Source organism: Camellia sinensis, chromosome 8 (assembly GCF_055761805.1).
Source record: "Camellia sinensis isolate YWXY chromosome 8, ASM5576180v1, whole genome shotgun sequence".
Taxonomy (NCBI): Eukaryota; Viridiplantae; Streptophyta; class Magnoliopsida; order Ericales; family Theaceae; genus Camellia; species Camellia sinensis.
This window is the reverse complement of record NC_138968.1, coordinates 165,753,368-165,776,690: the sequence shown is the minus strand read 5'-3', so window position 1 is coordinate 165,776,690 and position 23,323 is coordinate 165,753,368. Positions and strand designations below refer to the sequence as shown.

The 23,323-nt window shown below is 39.8% G+C and overlaps 1 long non-coding RNA gene across 1 annotated transcript; it reads right to left on the bottom strand.

Annotated features, from left to right (window-relative positions):
* Positions 1–3,127: 3,127 nt before the first annotated feature.
* On the bottom strand, positions 3,128–16,555 carry LOC145797288 (uncharacterized). Its single transcript, XR_014338611.1, has 5 exons — positions 15,959–16,555; positions 5,313–5,398; positions 4,367–4,456; positions 3,733–3,816; positions 3,128–3,623 (listed from the first exon to the last, which is right to left on the bottom strand). It is a non-coding gene; the product is annotated as an uncharacterized LOC145797288 (long non-coding RNA).
* Between the last annotated feature and the right edge of the window lie 6,768 nt (positions 16,556–23,323).

The window sequence follows — 23,323 nt, the reverse complement described above, 5'->3', positions numbered from 1 at the left end:
CTTTTCTTTCTTCAGAGTCATGGTACTCAGCCTCATCGTTCTTGTGCTGGCACGTCTCAACAAAATTGATGTGCTGAATGGAAACATAGGCATATTCTTGACACTACTTGAGCTCTCCTTCTCTCTTCTTTGTGTCTTAAAAACTTTTGGGGGGAAACTGCACTTACTGCTGTGTACTCTATCAATTGTGTTCCTACCCCTGTCATCAATAATCAAACTCCCTTTGAAGGTCTATATGGCACTCGCCCTCGATACACAAATCTTTGGGTTTTTGGGTCTGCATGTTTTGTCCTGCTTCAATCACATGAACACACCAAGCTTGAACCTTGTTCTCGTCTTTGTTGCTTTCTCGGGTATGGGATTGAACATAAAGGCTATTGCTGTTGGGATCCTATCTCTAAGCGTCTTTGTGTATCTCATCATGTGGTTTTCTGGGAGCACAAAATGTTTTCCTCCCTATTCTCCTTTCACTTACCCACACCCTTCACTTCCATCATGTTTACTAATCTTTCCATAGATCTTTTCTCTAATGAATTTAATGCAGGTTCCTCCTTCATAGAGACGCCTTTGTTGACCCCTGATCCTATCCAATCCACCTCTTATTGCGCCATCTCCTACCAGGCCTTTCCCCCACAGATCCTCACACAGGTCGACCACACTGGGTAACTCAACCACCTATTCATCTTCGTGATTATATTGTTGGGTCTACTGCCTTCTCTACTTACGAACCTACCTCTTATCATGAGGCTTGTACTAATTCTCTTTGGAAGCAAACTATGACTGATGAACTACAAGCTTTAGACAAAACTCATACTTGGGATGTTGTTGATCTTCCTCTTAGAAAAACTGTGATTGGCTGCAAAGGGGTATATAAAATCAAGACCCATTCTGATGGTTCTACTAAGCACTACAAAGCTCATCTTGTTGCAAAGGATTTCAACCAGGAATATGGCATTGATTATGAGGAGACCTTCGCCCCTGTTGCTCGGCTTACTTTTGTTCGCAGTTTGCTTACTGTTGTTGTCACTCGCCACTGGGATCTTTTTCAGATGGATATCAAAAATGCTTTCCTTAATGGTAATCTTCTTAAGGAAGTCTACATGCAACCTCCCCCCTGGGTCTTCTTGCAAACTACAGCGTACCCTCTATGGTCTCAAGCAAGCCCTACGAGCTTGGTTTGCTAAGTTCAGTTCCACCATTCATGACTTCGGTTTCACCTCCAGCTCATATGACTGCTTTATTTGTTCGGACTACTACTCATGGTACCACTCTTCTTCTTCTTTATGTGGATGATATGATTATCACTGGTGATGATATAGCTGGTATTCTTAGTCTCAAACAATTTCTTAATCGTCAGTTTACTTCTTAGGGCTTGAAATCTCTTATGATTCCGCTGGTTACTATTTGTCACAGGCCAAATATGCATATGATCTTCTGGCACATGTTGGTCTTACAGATTGCAAAACTACCTCTACTCTAATTGATCCTCAGACTCGTCTCACTTCTCTAGATGGGGATCTTCTCTCTGATGCTACTCTTTATCGCCATTTAGTAGGTAGTCTTGTCTATCTCACTATGACACGTCCTGACATTGCATATGTTGTCTAGCTTGTTAGTCAGTACATTGCGGCTCCTCACACTCCACATTATACTGCTCTACTCCACATACTTCGCTACCTCAAAGGCACTCTATTCCATGGACTCCACTACTCTGCTTCCTCTTTTCTTGAGCTGTGTACCTTTTCTGATGCTGATTAGGATGGGGATCCTACTAATCGACCTCTACCATGGGTTTCTGTTTCTTCTTAGGGGATTCTCTTCTTACTTGGCACAGCAAGAAACAATCCCTCACTGCTTGCTCCAGTACAGAAGCTGAATACCAAGATCTTGCTAATACTACTCAGGAACTTCGCTAGCTCCTTTCTGATATGGGTGTTTTTTCTTCTAGTGCTACCTCTCTCTTGTCACAATCAGAGTGTCATTCAGATTGCTCACAATGATGTTTTCCATTATCGCACCAAGCATATTGAGATTGATTATCATTTCATTCAGCAGCATGTTACATATGGCACTGTTCGTCTTCTCCCTATTGTTTCTGTAGATCAGTTTGCTAATATTTTCACCAAGGCTCATTCCCCTGGTCGTTTCAGTGATCTAGTTTCCAAACTAAAGTTGGTTGATGCTTACTCCCTTTGAGTTTGAAGGGGGCTATTAATGTATATATAGGTACATTATATATTTAGAGTAAATTATATAATTAGAGCCTTGATTAATGGCTTGATTTGGGGATTAGATTAGGATTGTTATTCTACCTTCTATGTTTAGATTGTATCCCTCTCCAATATAAAGGAGCCCCTGTACATTATTATGATCATCAAATACATACACAGTTTTTTCTCTCTCTTTCTCTTTCAACCATTCAAACACAAATAATTGATTTTCATAATACACTTATGGAGTGTACACATCTTTTAATATATATATATATATATATTTCTGCATCCTTTACAAAGCTAAATAAATTAATTGGAACAAACAATATCAAAGTACCTTGCCATCTCTCTCGTTCAGAAGATTGTAATGCTTCTAATCATATAGAACCACATATTTTTCTTGCATTAAGTGTACTAGCACTACTGGAAATTTTACATTTAGCGGCGTTTAAAAAACACCGCTATAAGTGTGAAAAATGCCTCTAATTGTTTTTGCGACGTTTAGTATCAAACGTCGAAGATGCGGCCGTCGCTATAGCATTATGATGCTTTAAAAACGTCGTTAGTTTAGTATAGGGGGTGTTTTTAAAAACGCCGCTAAATGTGGTACATAACGGTAAAATGACATCATTTAATATTTAGCGACATTTTAAAAACGCCGTGATAGATTTTTTCCTAATTTAAAATTATGACCCTTAACACTGTAGTGGCATTTTGAAAAAACGTCGTTAATAGCTTCTTTTTTTTTTTTTAGATTGTGCTACTTCTGTTGGATTTAACTAAAAAACATAATTGTAATAAAGCTGAAAATTAGTAATAATATGGATAAAACTTTACTGCAATTTCAATATGTTGACTAAAAACAGTATATGGTTATTTTTAAACCAATATCAAACAACAAACACAACCAAAAATAAAAGTAAACAATATATCGAACTCCAGATGTATGCAAGAGCGATTAGACTCGAGTTTGTGAAGTTCTCTCTGAATAGCAACACTAACTCTTCAAGCAATTCAAAACACTTGAAGGTCAGTAAAAAAAAAAAAAAAAAAACCCTCTACCCGTAGTATCTATGTACATCCACTCAAGCTATAGAAATCAAAATTTAATACATGAACCTTGCTATTCTCCAAAAAAAATTGGATTTTGCTTGTGTCACCAAATCAAGCTTAGCTTTAGCAGAGTGTAACTTAGTCACTAGGTTCTTCACTGCATCATCCTGAAATTCCAAAGAGAAATGAAACACTGAAACTCCATAATAGCCAGAAGGATCATGAAATGATAGTCATTGAGTATATTTGGCTCAGTAACAATACTATGGTGTGCTAAGGATCTTCCAAAATATGCTCAGTGATAGAGAATAACTTTATACCTTGTTCGCTATGTTGTTCATCTACCACCTTTCCAATCTGTTTGAAAAAGTTGCAGTCAAATAAAAAAAATTAGACAAAAAAGACAAGAAAGAAAAAATCACAGAAAGAGAAGTAATGAATTGATATGAATATACAACTAATTTACCTTGTTGAAATGTTCATATTGACGGTTACCCAAACTAGAGACACCGTATGTAAGCTGTTGAAGCTAGGCTCCCCTTTTATTTTCCTGAAAACATTGGATGGTTCATCACATTGGATAGTTCATTCTTGTTGCCAAAGTGTCTGAAAAGTGTTTGTAAAGTGCCCAATATTATAAATTAAAATTTTAATTAAGGCACGTTGAAAAAGTGTCGGAACGCTTTTAAGAGCGTTTGCTAAGTGTCATGTCCGACATGACATGCTTCCTCCATAGAAGTGTCTGTGCTTCTCAACATAGCATTGTAGAACTGTGATTATTACATTATCACAACTTAACCAAGCACACAAAAACAATTATCAATTACAATGGTGCAATAAACAAACAGATTCTGCATGGAGTAAAAGAACTCAAGGGTACCAAATTACGTTAGGGCAGAACGATGGAAAAATAGGTATGCCATTGATTTCTCATGGATGCTGCAATAAGATGAGGATTATGTAGAACTTCGGCAATCTAATACTCTACTCAGCCCCACTGTAGACTTCGACATCAATGAATATTTACTATTCCTTCATAAGCTTTGAAGTGTAGACAGAGTAGTTATACAATGATATTGCCATCACAGCAAGAAACTTACAATGCACTGCCCTGAAATGATTTTAGACATGTGACTTAGTTTGAGGTGTTTCTCCTCTTTCCCCGAGAACCATATTAGTATAGATTCATCCTGAAAGCAATAACACCACAGGTTCTAAATAATTTTAGCAGTGAAACTCTACTTTCAGTGAAATACAAATAAAGCAAGCTATTGTTTGACAATAACACAACTAATGGCAGGTGATTGAGTATTAAAATAATTTGAAAATGAATATAAAATTAAGCATATACATAAGACAATTATATATAGGAGGAAATATGTGTATCCTGTATTACATAAAGTCAAAATGAAAATAAAACAACACAATTCATCAAGCATTCGCATTCAATTTTCTGACAAGCCAATTTAGGGGGGAGTTATTCAACAACCTATTTTGCAATTAGGCAAGGAAATAAGGTGTTAAATGGTGTGAGTGAAAGCACAAGAAGTTCACATGACTTGTGAGCATAAATATTATATTCGGCATGATAGAATGTGATTGCCAACCAGAGAAATGTTGTGTACAAAAAAGCTACAGAAGGTAATTCACTACAGAGGTTAGAGTTTTTTTTTTTTTGATAAGTACTATGGAGGTTAGAGTTACAACCACCAATCAACAAGAAGATTTATTCCTATCCCAGTAACAATGAATAAGAAAAATTGTCAACTACAGATTCTACAACTATAATAGAAGTATGGACATAAACAAAGATATATCAACTACAGATTCTAGAACTTAAAAATAACATAATAATAAATTAAAAACTCCAGGTTATCATTACATGAAAAACAGGTAAAAAGCAATGCAAAAGTAGTAGCAGCAACATAAAATAATATACATTTAATAGTAGGATTGTTCTTACTGCAGTTGATTGTGGTGGCAATCAAATAAATAAACAGAAGTACAAAAGGCACATAGATATCTAGAAACATCAAACAAACTTACATTTGCCAATCAGAAGGGACAAAACTTAGGCTTCCCCCTTCTTCCATACTTGAGCAAATATGCCCTTTCTTGAGAGCAGTAATGGCCTGTTGTAAAGATCAGCCAAAAACCTAAATTAAACAAGTTCAGCACTTTTGCAAACAGAACTACTAGCATTCACCATCATCATCTCATCATCTTTCCATTCATTCACCATCAGATCTCTATAAAATGCATCTAACCGTTGATAGCAATTCCAAAATCTAACAATGAAAATGGGAAGGAAGACTTGAATTCTAATAAGATCTTGCAATTAGGAAAGGTTTCAGAAAATTAAGTTAAAAATATTCTTAAGTCTCCAGAAAATACTACATATACATAAAAATTAAGACAATCATCAGGTATCATTTAACCTGTCACGACCCCAAACCGCCCCTAGTAGTTTGGTGCCGTGATGGCCAGTAATCCGTAATTACCGAAGGCCAACTTTTCAAAACTTAACACAATCAGAGTATGGATATAGGGGGCTCACAAATGCGGAAGCAATAAATCAAATACAAGTGGTCCATAAGAGCTGTGCGTAGATTAAAGCAATGCCCAACATTCCAATTAACTTTACAACTTAGATACAACAAGGTAAAATACATGTTACATCTTGATCAAAAGGCTTCTCGAGCCGACATGTACAAAATACAGCTAATACAAGTCAAGAAGCATGATTTTCAAGATTTGCCGACATGTAAAACAGGGCATCGCCGACGTAAATACAAAAGTAAAGCCGACATAAGCATGAACCCAAAACAAGCATCCAAAACGATCTAGGCGTCGCCGCCGTCCTGCTCATCACCTACATATATATAGAGGGGTGAGTACAAAACTCAGTGAATGGTACTAAAAATAAAGGTTTTGCATGAATAAAGCCGAGGTCCTTCAAAACGAAACACATCAAAACTTAGCAAGGCAAGGGATGAACCGTATTCATCAATCAAGTATTACAAGTATCCAAAGACGTTTACTGACATAGGCAAAACCAGGGATGAACCGTATTCATCATACAAGTATCATAATATCGGCGAAGCAAGGGATGAACCGTATTCATCATCAAGTATCATAACATCGGCGAAGCAAGGGATGAACCGTATTCATCATCAAGTATCATAACATCGGCGAAGCAAGGGATGAACCGTATTCATCATCAAGTATCATAAGATCGGCGAAGCAAGGGATGAACCGTATTCATCATCAAGTATCATAAGGCTGTACGATCCGTAATCGTTTGGTCAAAGGTATTGCGAAAGTTTAGAGTCCTCCAATACAAGGGACTTGTGCACTTGGTACCGCGAAAGTTTAGAGTCCTCCAGTACAAGGGACTTGTGTTACTTAGGCCCGTAGCCCGATTTAACAAGGACCGTATCCTTTTACACTTAGTACTGCGAAAGTTTAGAGTCCTCCAGCACAAGGGACTTGTGTTACTTAGGCCCGTAGCCCGATTTAACAAGGACCGTATCCTTTCCAAAGGTGGCATCAACAAGGAGTATACTTGGCTCATCAAAACAAGAACTATTTATTCATGCTAACAAAACACTTTTGTCAAAACAAGGCAAGCAAGGTTTATCAAACCAGTATAACATAGCTTTATCAATAATACCACTCACCTAGTTCTTCAGGTGCAGACTCAAAGCAATATCAAGGACCTACAATCACATGGCAAGTCACATTCTCAAAGCAAGCTCCAAATACATGCAAATGATCTCGGCACTCTTGCCAGATCCAAGTCAAAGACAAAGCAAAACAAGCTGGGAGCTTAATCACTGCTCCCGTTTCATAAGAACACACCGGGTACTGTCCAGGGCTAAGCCGAGGTCCCGCTAAACAAAGTCAAGAAAAACCTGGGTTTTCCTTTGGAGAATATGACGAACATGATCATTTGAAGGATGGATGCAAGTTCACAACTTGTTATAAAAATCTGAGTTTTCATGCCAAGAGTGCAAAAATAGGGACCTGGGTACCCGTTCAAGAAAGTCATGCAAGAACAAACACAAAAGCATGGTTTTCGTTCCAAACTTTTCGATCAAAATGAGACTTTGTTCAAGAACACATGAAAAACCATTTTCTCTTTCCAAACCAACTTCAAAACGATGCATGACATGCAAAACAAATCCGATCATGCAATGCAGCTAGATAATCAGCAAGAACAACCAAAGGAGATCAGGATTCTAACCTCAAAACTTGAATCTAACGGTTCAAGCCACAAAGATCAAGCTTGGGAGACTACTCTCACTCAAGAACTCTTCTTCCTCCTTTCTAGAGCTTCTCTCTCTAAAACAAAGATTTGAGACAAGAAATGATTTGTTTCAAGGTCTGCCGGCTGCCTTAACAAACAGCTCGGACACGTGGCATTATCGGATTGGTTCAGCTCCAAAAAGGTGATTGATAGACAAGACAAGTCTCTGACAAACCGTATGCAGCAAGCTCGGGTAAGACACATCGGCAAAGAGATGACATCGGCTCAAAACAAGGGTCCAGCAACGGGATAGAAAAACATCGGCTAGGGAGGAAGACACTTGACTAAGCTGTGCCACACCTTGGCCGGGGTGCGCCACATCTCGGCCTAGGCCATACCTGCCTGCGGACAAGGTTCAAGTGCAAAACATCTCGGCAAAGAATGCCCGAGGTGAAGATGGGGTTGAACAAGATCTCAAGATAGTTTTAAGTACAAAGGGTCAAAGGTGGACTAAGCTCAAGATGACTTCGGCTATGCACACACACACACTAAGCAAAGAACAAAATCATGCAAGCAAACTTTAAGCAAATCAAGACAAGGCAAAACCTTCAAATTAACATAACAAGCTAGACCATGCAAAAATGTACGCAAGTATGGCAAGAGTAAGGTGAGGGTTGTTACATCCTACCCCCCTTAAAGAAGTTTGGTCCCCAAACTTGAATTACCTTGTTCCCAGAACAACTCCGGATAATGGACTCTCATATCCTCTTCCTTTTCCCACGTGGCTTCTGTGCCATAATGCTCCTTCCATTCGACCTTTACCATCGGTATCAATCTGTTCCTCAATTGCCTCACTTGTCGATCAATAATTCTCGTTGGCTTCTCCTCGTAGCCCAAATCTTCATTAATTGTGATCTCGGAATGATCGATTACATGCAGTGGATCTCGGATGTATTTTCTCAACATCGAAACATGAAACACATTGTGGACTTGGCTCAAATCTGGCGGTAAAGCAAGTCTGTAGGCAACGGGGTTAATTCTCTCAAGAATTTCAAATGGCCCAATATAGCGAGGTGCTAACTTACCTTTCCTTCCAAATCTGGAAACCCCTTTCATTGGTGAGACCTTCAGGAATACGTGATTCCCAACTTCGAACTCTAACTCACTTCTTCTCTGGTCGGCGTAGCTCTTTTGTCGGCTCTGGGCAGTTCTAATCCTCTGTTGGATAAGTTTAATCTTTTCTGTTGTCACTTGAATCAATTCGGAACCAAGCAGAGCTCTGTCTCCGACTTCGGTCCAACATATCTGCGACCTACATTTTCTTCCATACAAGGCTTCATACGGCGCCATGCCAATGCTAGCTTGATAACTGTTGTTGTAAGCGAACTCCACTAAGGGCAAATGTGTTCCCCAACTTCCTTGGAAGTCCAATACACAAAGTCTAAGCATATCTTCAAGCGTCTGAATTGTCCTCTCAGTCTGCCCATCTGTCTGGGGATGAAAAGCTGTACTAAATCTCAGCTCGGCTCCAAAAGCCCTCTGTAGACTCTGCCAAAATCTAGAAACAAATTTAGGATCTCGGTCTGAAACAATTGACATCGGCACTCCATGAAGTCTGACAATCTCGTTCACATATAGCAAGGCAAGTTGATTGGCGTTGAAGGTAGTCTTAACGGGTAGAAAGTGTGCTGACTTAGTTAATCTATCAACAACAACCCAAATTGAATCCATACCCTTTGGTGTTTTCGGCAAACCAATCACAAAATCCATGGAGATGTGCTCCCATTTCCACTCAGGAATCGGCAAAGGTTGAAGAAGTCCTGCTGGTCTTTGATGTTCTGCTTTCACTTGCTGACAATGTAAACACTGGGACACGAATTCGGCTATTTCTCTCTTCATATTTGGCCACCAGAAGGTCTGTTTCACATCTTGATACATTTTGGTGTTCCCTGGATGGACAGAAAACTTGGAACCATGAGCTTCCTGCAAAATCTTTTTCTTCAGCTCTGGAATGTCGGCCACGCATAACCTTCCTTCAAAGCTGAGTACTCTGTCTTCGATGGTATACCCTGGTCTCGGCTTCGTGTCAATCTCCTCGGCTATTTTCTTGAGGAAGTTATCCTCCATCTGTCTTGTCTTTACTTCATTAACAATAGTCGGCTCTGCTGACATCACGGTTAAACACGCCAAATTTCCATCTGACTTCCTGCTCAAAGCGTCGGCTACACTGTTGGCTTTCCCGGGGTGATATTGAATCTGCATATCGTAGTCTTTCAACAACTCAAGCCACCGTCTCTGTCTCAAATTCAATTCCTTCTGAGTGAATAGATACTTTAAGCTCTTATGATCTGTAAAAACCTGACAAGTAGCTCCATACAAATAGTGACGCCAAATCTTTAAAGCAAATACTACGGCCGCCAATTCTAAGTCATGGGTAGGATAGTTTTTCTCATGAGGTTTCAACTGACGAGATGCATAAGCTATAACCTTACCCTTCTGCATTAATACACAACCCAAACCCTTGTGTGATGCATCACTATAGACATGAAACTCTTCGTTACCTGATGGTAGTACAAGTACTGGTGCTGTAATTAACCTCGTCTTCAGTTCCTGGAAGGCTGACTCCCGATCTTTAGTCCATTCATACAGTGTTCCCTTCATAGTCAGTTGCGTCAATGGAATTGCAATCCTGGAGAAATCTTTCACAAACTTTCTGTAATAACCTGCCAAACCCAGAAAACTACGAATCTCGGATACATTAGTCGGCCTCGGCCATTTTACTATGGCTTCAACTTTGCTAGGATCTACCGAAATACCCTCTTCATTAATCATATGACCCAAAAATGAGATGGTAGAAAGCCAAAACTCACACTTGTTAAACTTAGCATACAACTTCCGTTCTCTCAAAATCTGTAAGGCAAGTCTCAAATGGTTTTCATGTTCAACATTACTCTTGGAATAGATCAATATATCATCAATGAAAACAACTACAAATTCATCTAAATATGGTTTGAAGATTCGGTTCATTAAATCCATGAATGCAGCAGGGGCATTGGTCACTCCAAAAGGCATTACTAAAAACTCGTAGTGGCCATATCTTGTTCGAAAAGCAGTCTTCTCAACATCTTCGGCTTTAACTTTAAGCTGATGGTAACCAGACCGAAGGTCGATCTTAGAAAAGACTCGTGCTCCTTGTAGCTGATCAAGCAAATCATCAATTCTAGGTAACGGGTACTTGTTCTTAATGGTGACTTTATTGAGTTCTCTATAGTCAATACAAAGACGGAGTGTGCCATCCTTCTTCTTAACAAATAAAACAGGTGCTCCCCATGGTGAAGTGTTCGGCCTAATAAATCCCTTATCTAACAACTCTTGCAATTGCAGTTTCAATTCTCTAAGTTCAGCGGGGGCCATCCTATAAGGTGGTTTGGAGATTGGCTGTGTTCCCGATATAATATCGACAGTAAATTCTATTTCTCTATCGGTCAAGTGGCCAGGCAATTCATCCGGAAAGACGTCGGGGAAATCACTAACAATCGGGATGTCGGCTAAGTTAACATTTCCATTCTGATCACTCAGTATACTACACAAGTAACCTCGACACCCCTTCTGAATTAACTTACAGGCCTTAATGGACGAAATCGAGTATGGTGGGGGCACTATCCCTTTACCCTGGAAAATAACCTCGGCTAGGTTTGGGGGTCTCAGTGTGACACTTTTCGAAACACAATTAATAGAGGCATCGTTTGCAACTAACCAATCCATTCCCAGTATAACATCAAAATGAGTTAGGTCTAGAGGCATTAGATCTACTAGCAATTCAACATTCTCAATCACAACAACACATGCTCTGTAAATGGATGCAACAAACATAGATCTCCCAGATGGAGTAGATACAGACAACACATAATCAAGGGGCTCTAGTTCTCTATTAATTTTCTCGGCAAACTTAGCAGATATAAACGAATGAGTAGAACCCGAATCAATCAACACATAGGCATCTTGGGAGCAAATTAGTAACATACCTGACACCACTGCCTCAGCATTCTGAGTGTCTCCTGGTACCAATGCAAACACTCTGCCCTGTCTCATCTGTCCTTTCCCAGCATTTCCCTTCTGAACGGAACCCGAGGTATTCTCTCCTTTCTTGTTGTTATCAGCCTTTGCTTTGGGGCAATCTCTCACATAATGGCCCATCTCGCCACACTCATAACAGGCTCCAGACGTTCGTCGACAGATCCCGAAATGCTGTTTCCCACAATCCGAACACATCGGTTTAGCACTCCCTTCCTGCCTTAGGTTACTAGTACTGCCCATGTTCGTTCTCTTCTTGGTGCCCAGCTGTCCTCGGCGATTGTCATAGTTCTGCCTCTTTCGCTGGTTTTCTCCCGAGCTCTGGTATCAGTTCAGATTAGCTTCGGCCTGAATGGCTTTGTCCAATACTTCGGCATAAGTCGGCATATCGAGCAAGTTGACCCGGTCCTGAATCGGCCCACGAAGCCCACACTCAAACTTCCTGGCCTTCATATATTCATCGTTGGTCATGTGAGGTACAAACCTTACCAATTCAGTGAAAGCGCGGTCATATTCCGCCACTGTTCTGTTGCCTTGCGTCAGAGTATGAAATTCGGTAGCCTTGCGGTTTCGAACACTTAGGGGAAAATGTTTCTTGTAGAACAACTCTAAGAATCGGGTCCAGGTCAAATCTGGATTGCTCCCTCTAACCATCATCCACCGCCTGCGGGCGTCATCATCTAATGTGAATGCTGCCAACGTCACTTTCTGTGCGTCGGTGCTAGGGAAGATCTCGAATAACTTTTCCATTTCTAAAACGCATGCTTCAGCCTTCATCGGCTCTATACCCCCAGAGAACCTCGGTGGTCTCATCTTCTTGAACTCCCTGATCAAAGCTATCGTCCCATCCCCATACAAGGCTGGTTGCGGGGGAATTTGCGGCACTGGAGGGGGTGGAACTACAATTCGGCCGTTGGTCTGCTCGGCCTGGGTCGACGTAGCACTAGTGAACTGCTGTCTGGTTTGCCTCAACTCGCGGGCCAAACCTTCAACTAATCTTTCCAATCTGTCCATTCTGTCTTCGGGCTGATCTCGGCCAAGCGGTGGTCTACCTCTCCTCATGATGCTAGGAGTATGCAAGGTATGACTTTAAAACAATTAAGCAAATAACCACATAGGCAATAGCAAATAAATATATCAGGACAATGCACACATCACTCAAACAACAAATACCATGATGCAACTCTAAAATCTTTCTAAGGGAAATCCTATGCTCTTTAGGACTCAAAGTGTGTGAATGACGTACTATAAGGATCTTGTGCTCTGATACCATTCTGTCACGACCCCAAACCGCCCCTAGTAGTTTGGTGTCGTGATGGCCAGTAATCCGTAATTACCGAAGGCCAACTTTTCAAAACTTAACACAATCAGAGTATGGATATAGGGGGCTCACAAATGCGGAAGCAATAAATCAAATACAAGTGGTCCATAAGAGCTGTGCGTAGATTAAAGCAATGCCTAACATTCCAATTAACTTTACAACTTAGATACAACAAGGTAAAATACATGTTACATCTTGATCAAAAGGCTTCTCGAGCCGACATGTACAAAATACAGCTAATACAAGTCAAGAAGCATGATTTTCAAGATTTGCCGACATGTAAAACAGGGCATCGCCGACGTAAATACAAAAGTAAAGCCGACATAAGCATGAACCCAAAACAAGCATCCAAAACGATCTAGGCGTCGCCGCCGTCCTGCTCATCACCTACATATATATAGAGGGGTGAGTACAAAACTCAGTGAATGGTACTAAAAATAAAGGTTTTGCATGAATAAAGCCGAGGTCCTTCAAAACGAAACACATCAAAACTTAGCAAGGCAAGGGATGAACCGTATTCATCAATCAAGTATTACAAGTATCCAAAGACGTTTACTGACATAGGCAAAACCAGGGATGAACCGTATTCATCATACAAGTATCATAATATCGGCGAAGCAAGGGATGAACTGTATTCATCATCAAGTATCATAACATCGGCGAAGCAAGGGATGAACCGTATTCATCATCAAGTATCATAACATCGGCGAAGCAAGGGATGAACCGTATTCATCATCAAGTATCATAAGATCGGCGAAGCAAGGGATGAACCGTATTCATCATCAAGTATCATAAGGCTGTACGATCCGTAATCGTTTGGTCAAAGGTATTGCGAAAGTTTAGAGTCCTCCAATACAAGGGACTTGTGCACTTGGTACCGCGAAAGTTTAGAGTCCTCCAGTACAAGGGACTTGTGTTACTTAGGCCCGTAGCCCGATTTAACAAGGACCGTATCCTTTTACACATAGTACTGCGAACGTTTAGAGTCCTCCAGCACAAGGGACTTGTGTTACTTAGGCCCGTAGCCCGATTTAACAAGGACCGTATCCATTCCAAAGGTGGCATCAACAAGGAGTATACTTGGCTCATCAAAACAAGAGCTATTTATTCATGCTAACAAAACACTTTTGTCAAAACAAGGCAAGCAAGGTTTATCAAACCAGTATAACATAGCTTTATCAATAATACCACTCACCTAGTTCTTCAGGTGCAGACTCAAAGCAATATCAAGGACCTACAATCACATGGCAAGTCACATTCTCAAAGCAAGCTCCAAATACATGCAAATGATCTCGGCACTCTTGCCAGATCCAAGTCAAAGACAAAGCAAAACAAGATGGGATCTTAATCACTGCTCCCGTTTCATAAGAACACACCGGGTACTGTCCAGGGCTAAGCCGAGGTCCCGCTAAACAAAGTCAAGAAAAACCTGGGTTTTCCTTTGGGGAATATGACAAACATGATCATTTGAAGGATGGATGCAAGTTCACAACTTGTTATAAAAATCTGAGTTTTCATGCCAAGAGTGCAAAAATAGGGACCTGGGTACCCGTTCAAGAAAGTCATGCAAGAACAAACACAAAAGCATGGTTTTCGTTCCAAACTTTTCGATCAAAATGAGACTTTGTTCAAGAACACATGAAAAACCATTTTCTCTTTCCAAACCAACTTCAAAACGATGCATGACATGCAAAACAAATCCGATCATGCAATGCAGCTAGATAATCAGCAAGAACAACCAAAGGAGATCAGGATTCTAACCTCAAAACTCGAATCTAACGGTTCAAGCCACAAAGATCAAGCTTGGGAGACTACTCTCACTCAAGAACTCTTCTTCCTCCTTTCTAGAGCTTCTCTCTCTAAAACAAAGATTTGAGACAAGAAATGATTTGTTTCAAGGTCTGTCGGCTGCCTTAACAAACAGCTCGGACACGTGGCATTATCGGATTGGTTCAGCTCCAAAAAGGTGATTGATAGACAAGACAAGTCTCTGACAAACCGTATGCAGCAAGCTCGGGTAAGACACATCGGCAAAGAGATGACATCGGCTCAAAACAAGGGTCCAGCAACGGGATAGAAAAACATCGGCTAGGGAGGACGACACTTGACTAAGCTGTGCCACACCTTGGCCGGGGTGCGCCACATCTCGGCCTAGGCCATACCTGCCTGCGAACAAGGTTCAAGTGCAAAACATCTCGGCAAAGAATGCCCGAGGTGAAGATGGGGTTGAACAAGATCTCAAGATAGTTTTAAGTACAAAGGGTCAAAGGTGGACTAAGCTCAAGATGACTTCGGCTATGCACACACACACACTAAGCAAAGAACAAAATCATGCAAGCAAACTTTAAGCAAATCAAGACAAGGCAAAACCTTCAAATTAACATAACAAGCTAGACCATGCAAAAATGTACGCAAGTATGGCAAGAGTAAGGTGAGGGTTGTTACATAACCAGATGCCCCTATGCAAGCTTCTGTTATATTCTACAATTTCAAATTGACAAAAAGTGAAGGTCTGAACATCTAATAACAAGGAGCCACACACCAATATAAGGAGCAAAGCTACATGGGTATGTATCCCACAATCCATCTAAGCTAAAAATGGTAAAACTTTGGAATCAAGTTGTTACAGTGCATAAACATTTCCTGCTCAACTAAGGATTTTCCCTCATCTTAGTATATTCCTGTAACCAACGGAAAGTTTTTAAAGAATCTATTATTGTTTAATTAGTCAAGCTGTGTAATCCATCCAGTTTTCCATAGAAAAACAAAATGGATGCATGTGTGAACTGTGATTATTATCCCATATCCATATCCAAGTCAATTCATATTTAATATGAGAATTTTGCTTCTTTAGAATTTATGTCCCCTATTACTAATGAAAAACTCTAATTAAACTACAATGCAAATGCCTAGACTTGGGCCCACTTTTCCAGCACTTGAAAGACAATACATGCATCAAACAAGGGTCAAAATCCTGGTAAGTAATTCCCACAGATTTCTCCAACACACAGAAAATACACATCTTACAAAGTCAAGGTCAAATTGTACCTCAAGATCAAGGCGCCAAGCTTGGTATGTCAAGTTTGAGGTGGAGTGTCCCATCATACTCTGCCACTCCATTTTCCCACCCTGGGTTTCAATAAGTTGCAATAGGTGTTCTAGATCTTTCTCCACCACAACATTTGCTACCTGTGAGGTTCCTGTGCTGGGCATGCTAAAAAAAACTAAGTCAAAATATGGTGACATGTCCAATAAGTTAAGGTTCAAAAGTTTATAAACATAACTGGTGGTAATCCAAAAAATAATAATATATATACATATATATAATTTGCTTAGGACACAGCAATCCCTTGTTTCCTAATCTAAGTTAAGAAAGGTCCTAAAATGATAGGCTTAGGTAAATGTCTTCTACTGTGCATACAGTAGCTTCTTACAAATATAGACAACCTCAATCTCCCTAAACCACAAAGCCAATGTTTTATATATCCCTAACTAGACTTCGTAAAGATAAAGTTAGGTGCCCCCAACCATCTGTTTCTGTCAATACTAATTAGTGAGAAAACATGACTTGGAGACACTTTCAAAACTTTGCAACCACAACATAACGAAGTGACCCTCCACTTTGTGGTTCAATATAGTTTAAATTTTCAAACACCACCAAGATGTGATAATTGGCAATTTCCTTCTAGTAGATTAGTCCTCAATTTTTTATTTTTTATTTTTAAATAATACCAAGTGTCATTCCACATGTTTGGATTTTCAAAGATACCATATCATTATAAATGGGGTAACCTCATTGTCAGTGGCATACCTAACACGTGAAGGGCAGCCAAGAAATCAAAAAGACACACAAAACCCCGACTGCAAAAAACAAAATTTTCCCAAAATATATTAACCAATAGAAAGTAAAATTAGCAAACTCTATGACTCATCTAGCGCCGGCATTACAACACGTTAAGTGGACCACTATATCAGCTACCAACGTAACCAATGATGAATGTTGACAACACAATCATAAATCAATACATCAACTACATTGTTCTACACATAAAACAGAAAATCCAAGGGCATACTACGATGCCAGTAATGCCATGAAAAAATCGTTACCTTAACTACAGATGTCACAAACTGACACACATTATCCAAAAATTCCAACTATTTCAACGACATAACCGCGTATAACGGCCACACACCATAGACCACACTGTTCCTTGCATACTTTACAAATAAATTCATGCCAAGTTTGGAAACATAAAAGCCCTAATCACTTAATTAACATAGATTTAGTTGCATTATTAACAAATAAGGTTTCAGAGCACAGTCCCTAATCAATTCAAGACATCAAATTGCATACAATCACTAAGAAGCCTTAAATCAAAAACCCTAAATTAATTCTCATAACAGATACACAAACACATATAAATAAAGTCATTAATAAACAATTCATTAAATGAAAAACCAAATTTCAAAACCGTTCTCACTTGACGTCACTACCACTTTCGACCAGCTGTGCTGCCGCCATCGGAGAACCGTCCTTTCCCTTCCAAATGAACCTGGACCAAAGTCTCTGACCAACCGAAAATGCCGTGAAGGCGAGCCAGAACCCCCGAGCCCCAAACCCCGGCGACGCGATCCAGGCGAACTGGATCTTGGAGCGGAGACCGAGATAGAGCAGACCGGTCCACCTAGGGCGCCAGGAGCAGCCGATAACAAGGCCGATCATGACAGCGAGCCAAATCGGGACTAAGGAGAGTAAAATGTCGAGGAATGTCTCGGCGAGGCCTGGATAGTGTAGAAAATAGATCAAATTGAAAAAGCTCTGCTCCATTATTGATCGGTGTCTATACAAATACGTGTATGTACATGAGAGAATCAATAAATATATATATATATATATATATGTATATGTATATACAAAGTGGAAGAGATAAGGAGATGAGGTGCTAATCCACGGAAGCTTGCATAGATGGTGGTGGCAGTGGAGCTTTGAAATCGAGAGAGGGAGAGAAATCGAAATCGCTCTAAGATGAAATCAAAGATGAATCTCTGAGAGAGAGATCTAGAGAGAGAATCGAAATCGGGGTGGCAGTGCAGACCGATCTGAATCAAAATCACGGTGGCGGTGTAGATCGATCTGAAATCGGTGAATCTGTGAGATTTGAATCGGTGAATCTGTGAAATCGGTGAATCGGTGAATCTCGCTACCTCGCCAGTGTAGATGGAGGTGGAGGTGGAGCTTCGAAATCGGTGAATCTGTGAGATTTGAATGTGAGATTCAAAATAAGGGTTTAGAGAGGATTGAGAGAGAGGCGACGTGAGGATTCATGTTTATGTCTGAAGACTGGGTTTACAAAGGCTTTATTCTCAGATTCAAAATAGGCGCGTGTGACGCACCGCATTTGGAGGCGTTTCTAAACGCCTTTGATCATAAAACGGTGTCGTTTTAATTAAATAAATATGCGATGTTTTTAAAACGTCATTAAATATCCATAAAAAGACGTTTAACAAAACGTCGTTAAAAAAACATCGCAAAAACTCTTATTTCTTGTAGTGTTTATTGTATTTTTAATACAACAAGACACATCAAGAAGTTCTATAATCTAACAATTTGAATTAAAACTAAAATAAAATGGTATTAAAACTCACACTCTAAAAAGGTGTTACAAAGGTTTATGATTTATATTTTCCAGCTACTCTCTATATAAGGAAAATGAGTGGGTGTAATTATTCTTGACCTTCAAAAAATTTTATTTTTACATATATATGATTTTTAAAATGTTTTCAATGTTTTGCAATGCATTGTTTGTTATTTTCTTAAATGTTTTCAATTTTTTGTAATGGTTTGTTTGTTATTTTGTTAAATATCCACTTTTTTTTGTTGGTCCTGATATATTTGTGATCCTCTCTTTTGCTTTTGTCTTCTTTTTTATTGATATAATTTCATACGTAGGCTCTATTTATTTTGACATAAATATTTTTGTAAAAAATAATTTATTTATTTTTTATTGTTTAGTTGAACAAAACGCAAGTAAAAAAAAAATTTTGCATCATTTTCCAAAAATAACTTATCTTTAAAATTTTTGTAAGTCAGTTTTTATAAAGTTGAATCTCACTCACTACATTTTCAACACATTTAGTTTTTTCAAAGAAATATCTTAACTCACTAAAAAGTCATAAATGACACTTTTATTGAATCAAAATTTCTCTTTTAGGCAATAAAATATTTTTGTTTCAAGTGTCAACCAAAAGCAATAAAACAAAACAAAAATTTTTTTTCTGTATAAAATCAATTTACAAGAAAAATATTTTTCTGTGTAAAATATTTTACGTGTACTAATTGGGCATTATTTTTTTAAAAAAATATTTTACGTTAAAACAAATGGAGCCGTAATGTGTGTTGATTTCATCAATAAAGTCTCTTTGTTTGCTAATAAAAAAAAATTGTAATCCTCTCTATTGCACATTTGTAAGAGAAAGGTTCCATTAGATCATCCAATAGCATTCACCTAAAAAACAAAATATCGGTGGAGAAGTGGTTTGGAAATACTCTTGTATCCTGTAGGACGTTCCTGATCCTCTGATTGCCACCTAAAAAAGGGTTAACACCTTGGTCAGGGGTGCCAGAATTAGCACTTCGACAGACAAGTTAGTATATACTCTCTAGTTTGCTTCTATCTCAAGTTAATTTAGTCTGTTCTCACATACCTCTCTTTGGTTGATGTTTCTCTATTCATATTCGCTCATGGGCCTTAGGATCAGGCCCACTCTTGATCCTTCGCATGTTTGCTTATTCGGCCTTAGTATCTACTCGGCTCTTAATAACTCAGCTCTTAATAGAGCTGAATTGCGTTTGGCCCGCTCAAATTGGTATTCCTTAGTATAACCAATATTCGGCCCCCACAATTGCCCCTCAAACATCCGACTAACACCAATTAGACGGCATGTTTGGTTCTAGATATGGGAAGTCAAAAATACGGCGCTTGCACTCCTTCTAGTACTGAAGCGTCAGAACATCCGCATTTTACAAATCATTATGATTTCCCGCCACTTCGTACACGTCGTTCATTTAATGCGATTTGAAACCGTGTTGTTCCTTCGGATATTTTTTGAATATACAAGGCTCTTTGGTTGCCCCTCTGCATCTATTTCATTTCGCATTTGCAACTTTCGTCCGTCCCCCATTATTCTCTCTGCACCTTGTAAGTTCTTCTCTTCTTCATTCCAACTCCTGTTTCCCTGCTTTTCTCTTTTTTTTTTGTTTATAATACCTTCTATTCTAACTCGAATGGCGAAACATTTAAAAGCCCTTCTTTCGGCGGATCATATTGCCGCTTTTTGACGCCATTTTTCCGTTCCAGATGACGTCCATCTGTCACTTGTGACAGATAGCGTGGTTGACATGGAGAGGGATGATATGAGTACGATCATCTTTCTCTTCCTGTCAATCGCTAAGGGCGGAGTTCGTTTCCCTCTTCACCCGTTTTTGAGGGCCGTCCTTCGATACTGGGGTCTTCTCCCTTCACAGCCCAACGTAAACTTTTACCATATCATAATGGGAATAGTAGAACTAAATCGCCGACTTAGGATTAATTTAGGAATCCCTGCTATTCAGCATTGTTATGCCTTGGCAAAATCCTCTGGTTGGCAGGGACGTTATTTTCTCAGGGCCAAGGACACAAATCACCCTCTGGTGACTATACTTGCCAACTCTGGTAAGCGTGTCGACGATGTCATGGTCATTGTCCGAGGTAACTGGAAATTCGCCGAAGGCGAAGATCGCCTAGATCCTATTCTTAGGCAAAAAGGAGAACCAGGTGGCCGTATAGTCCCCTATGTGTATTTTTTATTCATTTACTCAGCTTAGATTCCATGTGCTTACTGTTTCATTTATGCAGGTAACGATTTGAAAAAAGTTCTTGTCTCAGCCGACGATGTTGTACTTGGGCAAATCAAAACCGCACTTCAGGTTTTCGGCCGCCTAAACCTCCAAAAGCAAGGGAGGGCTACCCACGTCCTTCTGAGATACGAGCCAACCTACGTGTAAACGTGCCCAAACGTCCCGGCTCCGCGCACGATGGCGTGAAATCTGTTTTGTTCATTAGCTACTACAGTTCGGACTCAATGTCACGGTTCTGAATCTAATCTCGCAAAGTGCAATGCAAGACCGATAAATCACCAAAGAGTCCAAATCTGACAAATCGTTTTGGAAAACTGATTTTTATAAAGAAGTGCCAAACATGGACTGCTTTGCCAGATACAGAGTCGCAACATAAATGTTTTTGTTTTGGGAAATTTAGGAAACCCTGACTCGTGCCTAAGGCCATGTGTCTGTCATCACCAAAGTTGCCTCGGCTCGGAAACTTGGGTATGAGAGGGGAAGGTCATGTAATGAGCACCCCCGCTCGCCCGATCAAAGATCGGCCTTTACTAACATGATATTTTGTTTTTGAAAACACATGCGTTCTTATTTCGGTTATTAGACTAGAATTACTATGTGATGCGCACAACACACAAGTATAGACTAGATCGCCTAAGTTGGAACAAAACATCTCATGTTTGTTTGTTTGAAAATGGTTTGAAGGTGCTACTCGCAAGTAGGCTAAGACGTGGATTTGCCACCCTCAAGTGGGCTTAGAAAACATGATTTTGCCACTTCCCAAGTGGGCTTAAAACTCGCATTTCAATTAATTGTTCCAATTCAAGTAATCCAACCTTCACCCACAGGCATTCGGGCAGTTAAACACATAAGCAGTTAGCCTCATGGCAAGCATGCTATCATGGCAGCACTCACACTCATGCAAAATGCTAAAGCATAAAAGCTTACCTAGTACTCCGAGCCAAAACAATAGCTAGTTAGTAATCAATGCATGATCCTAGCCATGTTAAGATGCCTAATGCAACACATGTAAAAATGCAACTAAAATAGGCTCGGCTATTCTAAAATGGCATATGAGATGCAACTTGATAATCATGTATTCAAGTAGGAATTGAAATACAATGCACTTAGTATGATGCACCGAGCCCGGTTCATGCAAGACAGATGAATGAATGCAAACATGCAAGCATAAGGATGCTACTCAAAACATGACCTAGAACTAACCATCGTAAGCGGTTAAGTAAAAGGGAGAAAGACGTGGGGTTGGAAGACATTCACACACTCACGCACACTTATTACAAAATTCGCCCTCTCGACGGAGGGTCTGAATAAATAATACAAACCAACTAATTAACTAACTATCCTAGCTAATTAATTATTACAGAACTTTTAACTAATTAAACAAATTGGTTAATTCACAAAACTAGCTAAGTAAGAAACTGAAATAGGCTGCCACCGCCCTGCCTCGAAGTGATGAATGATGCATGCTCGATCGGCTTCGCTTGGAAATCTGTTGCCATGTCTCATGTTGCCTCTGTTTGCACTGTTTTGCACCTCTGAAAACTGTACAAATCTCTGTGATGCTTCTGAACCACCTCATGGACATGCTGAGAGGCCATTGGCCAAAAGATATGGCCATCAACCAAGGGAAAAGGGTCATCGACCAATTTTGAGTCCATCGGCCAAAAATTGTTAGCCGATCGACACTGCAGATAACCGATCGTCCATCTCTTCCTGCAGACTGCTCCTTTTGCTGCAGCAGAGGACAAACAAGGGCATGGCAATATATTTGCAAGAAAATATTGTGCAAGTACACCCCTTATCAAGTTTGGAACTCAAAGGAGTGTAGTGCTCGACTTTCAAGCCATCAATCACGCATTTCGATGCATGATGGCCAAAGAGGCCGAGTTGCACAATTTAATGTGAATGAAATGCACGAAAACACACAAATGCCTTAAACTTTATCATGTTGGATCAAGAGTGTCGGCACGTTTCATCACTTCAAATATGAAACGCCCCTCGTTCCTCGTGTTTGGCTTAACACCCCAAACCAAACACAATACAATGTATGCAACATGGAGAATCTATGCAATGCAACATAAGCATGCCAAATGCAATGTAACAAGCATGCAAAATGTAATGCAACCTAGACATGCAAACATGCGATGTACCAAGCATGCAAAATGCAAAGACAAGCGTGTAACAACAATGCCAACAACAAGCATGCGACAACATGCAATCTAGCAAGTATGCAACAACATGCAAGATGGATAAGCATGCAACAACATGCAAAGATGGGCTTAAACCAAAAATGGGCAGGCCGCAACCATGCCCAAATCAGTGGCCAAAGTGATGATGGCATGAAATGCACATACAAACGTGTATGCCAATTGGCCCAAGAATCAAGGCATAAGGACACAACTCTCAAATATGAGCAAGGGGTGACAAACATGGGAATGTGGCAAAGAAGTAAGCTCTGAAATCTCATGTGAATTGATGCCAAATCAACCAAACAATGCAAGCATGGCATGCAAGAA